The 7,668-nt window shown below is 39.2% G+C and overlaps 1 non-coding gene across 1 annotated transcript; it reads left to right on the top strand.

Annotated features, from left to right (window-relative positions):
* Positions 1-4,368: 4,368 nt before the first annotated feature.
* On the top strand, positions 4,369-4,474 carry LOC120072426 (small nucleolar RNA R71). Its single transcript, XR_005480485.2, has one exon. It is a non-coding gene; the product is annotated as a small nucleolar RNA R71 (small nucleolar RNA).
* The last annotated feature ends 3,194 nt before the right edge of the window (positions 4,475-7,668 follow it).

Raw genomic sequence — 7,668 nt, 5'->3', positions numbered from 1 at the left:
TTTCACCTTTGATGCCCTATAAATACCAAGTGCATTCTTCAGAGAAGGGGTTAAGTAGTCGATTACTTCATCACTTTACAAGTTCACACCTCTGTTCATAGTTTTCTTTTCCATTTCACGGCGGAGCTAGAGAAGAGTGGTGACGTTGGAGATCGTCCAAGGTGGCTCGAGAGAGAACCTTGGGGCAAAAGAGCAGAGGGTAGGTTGACTCTCGCGAAAGCGAGAATATCTTTAGAGCACGAGTAGAACAGTGTCACACCTGGTGGCAAGAAATTGCTTCAGGCTCTTTACTATACGTGCATTGTTATTCTGTATTTCATCTTTTATCTATTCGATGGAAATTATATTTCTACATCTGCTCACTCTCTTAATACGCATGAGTAGCTAAACTAGTTGAATGGGTTGAGAGGAACTAAGCTAACATGATCTAGGAAGTTCATTGTTTGTAATTGTCTTGTTTTATGCTATGCAAAACATCCCTTTAGAGTTGCTCGAGAGAGAATCTAAAGAAAGAACCTAATGTCTCGAGAGAGCTAGGTTAGAATCTGACTTGAAAGAGCAAGATTAGGCCTGCATAAACAAGAAATAGGGACTTAGAGATAAGCTCTATTTGTCAACTTGCATCGCATGCATCCTAGTAATAGGAATGATATTATGCGATCACATATTTGTGTGAATGTCATGTTGTCATTGCATAAATAGAAATAGAGGTTTATGTGTAAACCCTATAGACTTATTACATATTTATCGCATGCGTTTTAGCCTTATAAGCCGTGGCATTCACGCCAAGAGGTGGTTTACTATTGTATGCATGTTGCATGATCGCAAGGCATGAACGCAACCTAGGGAGTGTTAGCCGAAACTCTTCTCAACCCGTTCACCGCATATTCATCATATTTCCCGTTGCCAACTCTTTTCGAACTCTGCCGCATTTATTATTATTTTTATTAATGCAACAACAAACCAACCACCTTATTTATTTTACCGGTTACCGCAAAGTTTTCATAAGAAAATTATCAACGCAAACTATTTTCACAAGTCTCTATGATCGACCCTGGACTTACTAGGAAACTCAGAGGAATTTACACTTGGATTCCACTGGGGAAACTTGAATGAACAACGCTATCCATCAACACATATCATCCATATTCCACACTTAATAAAATAACACACCAATAGTGTTCCTGAGAGTCGTTTAGTATCTTGGACGCATAAGAGATGGGGTGTATCAAATTCCTTTTTTTCTGCCCCAACATGGTGCCTACTGCAACATCACTTGCGTCGAACATTAGAATGAAACGTTCCGTCCAATCCGGTGCTATTAGTACCAGAGCTGTAGTCAACGCATATTTCAGTGTTTCAAATGCGCCGCAACAATCATCATTGAATTCGTAGGGCCGGTTTGCTTCTAATAATGCGCTCAGAGGTCGCGCAATTTGAGAAAAGCCTTTTACGAACCTTCGATAGAAGCCAAAGTGTCCTAAAAAACTTCATAGAGCTTTTACATTTGATGGCGGAGGAAGTTTTGCTATGACATCTACCTTGGCCTCATCAACTTCCAACCTAGCTTTAGATACCTTGTGGCCCAGAACAATGCCTTCAGTCACCATAAAGTGACTTTTTTTCAATTCAACACAAGATTTGTTTCCTCGCATCGAGCGAGAACGACCTCTAAGTTATCTAAGCGTGATTGAAAGGAGTCTCCAAAAACTGAAAAATCATCCATAAAAACTTCAACGGTCTTTTCTAAGAAGTCAGAAAAAATTGCCATCATGCACCTTTGGAATGTTTCAGGTGCGTTGCATAGTCCAAAGGGCATGCGTCTGAATGCGAACGTTCCAAAGGGGCAAGTGAATGTCGTCTTCGATCTTTTGGGTTGATTAAAATCTGGTTATAGCCGGAGTATCCATCAAGGAAACAATAAAAAAAATTTCCAGTTAGTCTATCAAGCATTTGGTCAATAAAGGGAAGAGGGAAGTAGTCCTTCTTGGTTGCCGTGTTGAGTTTCCTATAGTCCATGCAGATGTGCCAACCCGTGATAGTCCTTGAAGGGATGAGCTCATTGTTACTTTTGACTATCACTGTTGTTCCTCCTTTTTTTGGGGACGTATTGAACTAGGCTTACCCATATGCTATCGGATATAAGGTAGATTACTCCTGCGATGCAGATGTGCCAACCCGTGATAGTCCTTGAAGGGATGAGCTCATTGTTACTTTTGACTATCACTGTTGTTCCTCCTTTTTTTGGGGACGTATTGAACTAGGCTTACCCATCTGCTATCGGATATAAGGTAGATTACTCCTGCGTCCAACCACTTTAAGATTTCTTTCTTGACTACTTCCTTCATTATGGGATTCAGCCTTCGTTGAGGCTTGATTGATTCAATCTTCCCTTCTTCTAGCCTTAATTTTTGCATTCAATAAGATGGGCTGATGCCACGGATGTCAGCCAGCGTCCATCCTATTTCCTGTATGTGCTTTTGCAACATTTGCAAAAGAGAATATTCGTTAGGCTCGAAAAGATTTGCTGAAATAATTACGGGTAAGGTGTTGTTTGATCCAAGAAAAGCATATTTAAGGTGGTTAGGTAATGGTTTCAGTTCTAGTTTTGGTGGTTCTTCTAATGATGGACGCGTTGGTTTCGTCTGCCACTCACTCAGACTTGGCGGATCGAGTTCCTTCATGTTTTCTTCCAACGTGAGGACCTCACAATTTTGGGCTGCTTCTTCTTCAGGCAACTCTATTTTGTTCAGTTGACATTTTTCATTATCCGGGAACTTTAATGCGTTTAACATATTAAACTTCACTTCCTGATTGTCCACGTGCATGGTTAGTTCTCCCTTGTGCATGTCTATTAATACTTTCCCAGTGGCTAGAAAGGGTCGTCCAAGAATGATTGGTACATCCCTGTTTGCTTCATAGTCTAGAATGATGAAATCCGCTGGGAATATGAATTTGTCAACTTTTACCAAAACATCTTAAATCTTTCCTTCAGGGTATGTGATCGTCCTATCAGCGAGTTGAAGTGTTATAGAAGTGGGTTGTGCTTCACCAATTCCCAATTTCTTGAAGATTGAGAGTGGCATGAGGTTAATGCTTGCTCCCAGATCACACAACGCATGTACATCCAACCCTCCGATTGAGCATGGAACTGTGAAGCTTCCTGGGTCATTTTGTTTCTTGGGTAATCTATTGCTGACTAACATATTGCACTCCTACGTTAACGCAATTACTTCCGTCTCGTAATTACTTCTTTGACGTATTTTAGCATTTGTTCTAAGGCTTCTTCAAGTGGAATATTAATGTGCAGTTGCCTCAGGAGTTTAAGAAAACGCTTAAATTGTTGTTCATCATTCTTCTTCATCAAGCATCTAGGAAATGGTGCATTCAGCTGCACTACAGGTTCTCCCACGTTAGACGTACTTGGCTTCGAATGGCTTGTGGATTCAGGCGTTCGTTCTTCTTGATCTTTCAATGCCCTTAGGCGTGTTGAGCTCTTTTGAAGGATTGTTGGTTCTTGGGTTCATGGTTCTTTCTACAAGAGCTTTGCCACTTCGCAATGTCTCCGTATGACATTGCTCTTTTTCGTTGTTATTCCTTGGGGTTTCCGTGTTGCTGGGCAAGGCTTCTGGCTACCGATTTTTCAACTCACTGGCAATCTGCCCCATTTGTATCTCTAGATTTCTGATGGAAGACTCCTGGCTTTTTAGCAATGCGTCGTCTTGGGCGATATATTCTTTTAAGAGGTTTTCAAGCGGAGATGTTGAACTCGACAATGACCTCCTCTATTAAAGGATTGTTGGTGCGGCTACTGCATTGGCTGGAATCTAGACGGCGGTCCTTGCCTTTGCTGCTGGTTTAACCTGGTTGGTGTTGCTCCTGTTGATGACCTGCCTAAGAGAAATTTGGGTGGTTCCTCCATCTGGGATTATAGGTGTTTTAGAATGGGTTATTTTTAATAAAGCATACCGATTGCGGATTTTGTGGGCAATCAGAGTAGGAATGGGGATCTCCACAGCCCATACAGCTAACCATGGGTTGTACGAATGTTTCTACTTGATTTACCTTTTGTTGGTTTGATGCGTTCCCTAGTACCATATTCTGCAAAAGCTTTATCATAGTAGCCACTTGTGCAGAGAGCGTGGCTATTGTGTTAGAGTCAATAGAATTCACATTCCTCTTCCTATCTGCTCTTGCATCGTAAGTGTCATCCACCCATTCCATATTATGCTTGACTATGCGGATCAATATTTCCTTAGCTTCATTAAAGATTTATCCATGATACCGCCAGCTACAGCTGCGTCGACTGCCATTTGAGACGCTCTGTTTAATCCGCCATAAAAGGTCTCCATCTAGATGGTTAACAGTAATCCGTGATTGGGGAAATTCTTGACTAATCCTTTAAAGCGCTCCCATGCGGCACTCAAGGTTTCAAATTCTTCCTGCTCGAAGTTCATGATCTCTCTCCGCCTCCTTACGTTTGTGGTGGGTGGGAAGTATTTCTGCATGAATTTCTTCACCAACTTTTCCCAGGTCGTGATTTCTCCAGGCTCTAAAGAACTTACCCATTGCTTTGCATTGTCAGACAGAGAATATGGGAATAAGGATAGCCTGATAGCTTCTGGAGTGATTCCAAGAATCACAAACGAGTTGCACGTCTCCAGGAAACGTTCCATGTGGGCGTAAGGGTCTTCTCCCCGAACACCCCCAAATTGTCCAGCTTTTTGGAGCATTTGTAACATCACAGATTTCATCTCAAATCTTGTCCCATCTGGCATTGGATATATGATCCCTGGTGAGAAATCATACAACACAAGAGACGCATACTCCTGCATGGGATGCTAAGTTATGATTCGCTTGTTCGTTCGCCATTTGTTGTTGCCTGGTTTGTTGTCTGATAGTTGTTGCCTTAACCTACAACGACGATTAGATCGATTTCTTCGTCGGAAGGTCCTTTCAACTTCGGGGTCGTATACAAGTTCAGGAGTGCTTTCCCTGCTCATAAATGTTTACAAGCTTCGGCTTAGCTCGTAATACTCCCTCAACTGTAGTTTTCCTACAAAAGATACAAGCAAAATTTTTGGTTAGTTTTGTTGTTGAATCCCCGGCAACGACGCTAAAAACTTGTTCGTTGATTTCGTGATTCGAGCTTAGAAGTGTATTGTATAAAGTAATTGGAAAAATAAGTGTAAATGTGAATGATGCGTTGATGCATTAGTGGCACGTTGATGCGTTAATGATGTGCAACAGGACACATGACACTCCTCTATAGGCGTTCAAATTTTCCTGAATCAGATCCAAGTATAAATCCAACTCGGGTTCCTGGTAAGTCCAGGGTCGAACTCAGGGATTCAGATTAAAGCTAACGCAGACCTTGCATTGTAACTGTTGTAGAAATATCCTAAGTGAATGTAGAAATGAGTTATTTACACTAAGCTACTGTGTGCGTGCAAGAAGATACAAAAGGGTCAATGGGAGAATAAAGGGTCGTGTGAAAATGGAGTTTGAGGCAAGTGATATGCGTCAATCTAAGTTAGATGTACACGAACAAGAATATGATGCAAATGAGATGACTTGTTTATCTCCGTTTATGCGTTAGACTTCTATTAGACACTTCTCAATGCGAATGTCATACAATACCTATCTCTAGGATTTATGCGTCAGTCACAGGATACAATAAAACACCAGTGTATCTATCTCTAGATGTACTAAGCATTTCTAGCTTGATGTTGGCTTGCTTATTCTCTCGAATAATTTAAGCTAAAGCTACTTTTACCAATTGATTTAGTTGGCTTAAGCGATTCGAAATGGAATTTTGTATCTATAGATGCATCCAACATAAAACAAGAAATAAACAGTGGCGAAGTATGATTGATCAAATATGTGAATTTATAAAGAAACTGATTGTCTTTATAAAACCAATACTTAATCAAATGAGATGATGAAAACGATAAGTAAGATGAAATGAAAGGAGTCAAGCTGCAGAGTACAATCTCTTGTCCTCTTTAGCTCAATTCTAGTTCGTGTACAACCACTTGTGGAAGAATTGGAAGAAAGTTCTCTCTCGAGCCCAGTTTTCTCCGCTCCTTGATTGGCGATGGTGATGGTTCTCTTCCTTCTTGTTCTTCTCATCCCACAACACAACTCTAAGGTCTCAAAATTTCAGAATATGCAATGAGCTAAAAGATCCATTCATCTGGTGGGATTTGTTCTATTTATAAGCGTCGGTCTTCTCCAACTTGATGATGGGCAACATTAAATTCCATACCCTGGTCAGCCACCTGACACTCATATGCTTTTCAGACGCCGTCCGCTACAGATGCTCATGCTTGCAAGTGGTGATTTGACACAAACAGCCTCAATCAATGAATCTTCCCTACGTTGAATCCCTCCGACGCATGCCCCATGCGTTAGACTTTGCCTGCAACACTTAGAATATTTATTGAGATCCTGGAATATCATGCGTTAGTGCCGCAGTATTTTAGCAATAAACATTCTTTTGCATGAGTTTGATAGTGTTCGAGTAATTCCATGCATTTTCTCTAAAAATGATGAGATTTTATCATTAAAGACCCTAATTGTTCCAACTTTTGAACCACAATAACTTGTATTTCTACAAGTTATCAGATAGCCCTTTCAACTTATTGGAAGAAAAAATATATTCTTTTTTAGTTAGAATACTGGAAGTATCTTGACGTACGATATTGTTTAGACATGATGCCCATTGAAAGAATGTATGTGTAACTAGAATTGGCTAATTTGGACCAATTAGTCCTTATTTCATATAACACATGGTAAGTAAATACAAGTTCTTTAGTTATTTTTAATTTTCATTATACGCATACTAATATTTCAAAATTGTTGCTTATTATAGTTACCATTGGATATTGATTGTAATCAATCTACAAGAAAATTGTGTTTATGTTTTGGACTCTATTCGAAGTAAGGTTCAAGAGGATTTTCATGGAGTCATAAATATGTAAGTGTAATTGAACTTTCTTAACTCTTAATTGAAGTATTTATGTTTAACTAATGTTTTCAAACTATTTAATTGATTGAAAACATAGCAAGCCAAGCACGATCTCCACCACCATTGGTCTTCTCCAAAATGGAAACCTATAAAGGTAAATTTGCATTCATTTTTTAACAATTTATGTTCATTCAAACATAAGAATAATTGTTTTCAACTTCTTTATATGCAGTGCCCTCGTCAATTAAATTTTGTAGGATGCGGGTACTATGTGCAAAAGTATATACACGAAATAGTGCATAATCCTACTATTCCCATTACTAGCCTCGTACATAAATTATTTATTTTTTATATACTAGCTTTAATTTAATAAATGGATGTAAAGTTATGTTGAGTTTATCCTTTTTTTCTCTCTCTCTTTGTAGTTCAATACAAAAAATGCACATACCCAAGGAGATATTGACGTAATTCAAACCTAATGGGCAAGTTTTATTGGTCGATTTGTGTAAGGATGTACTTCTTGTTTTTGTCTCAATAGAATGTAAATGCTAGCTTATAATGAATGCAAATTTATCTAACCATGATCTGTTTATTGGAAGATTTACATATAATATTTTTGTGTTTATGGGGTATTTGGTGTAAGTATTTATGGAAGTATTAATTGATATTTGTGAATAAGAGAAATGATTATTATAGAG

The sequence above is a fragment of the Benincasa hispida genome, chromosome 2, assembly GCF_027475165.1.
Source record: "Benincasa hispida cultivar pf3 chromosome 2, pf3_genome.v1.1, whole genome shotgun sequence".
Classification (NCBI taxonomy): Eukaryota; Viridiplantae; Streptophyta; class Magnoliopsida; order Cucurbitales; family Cucurbitaceae; genus Benincasa; species Benincasa hispida.
This window is presented reverse-complemented; position numbering and strand designations above follow the sequence as displayed.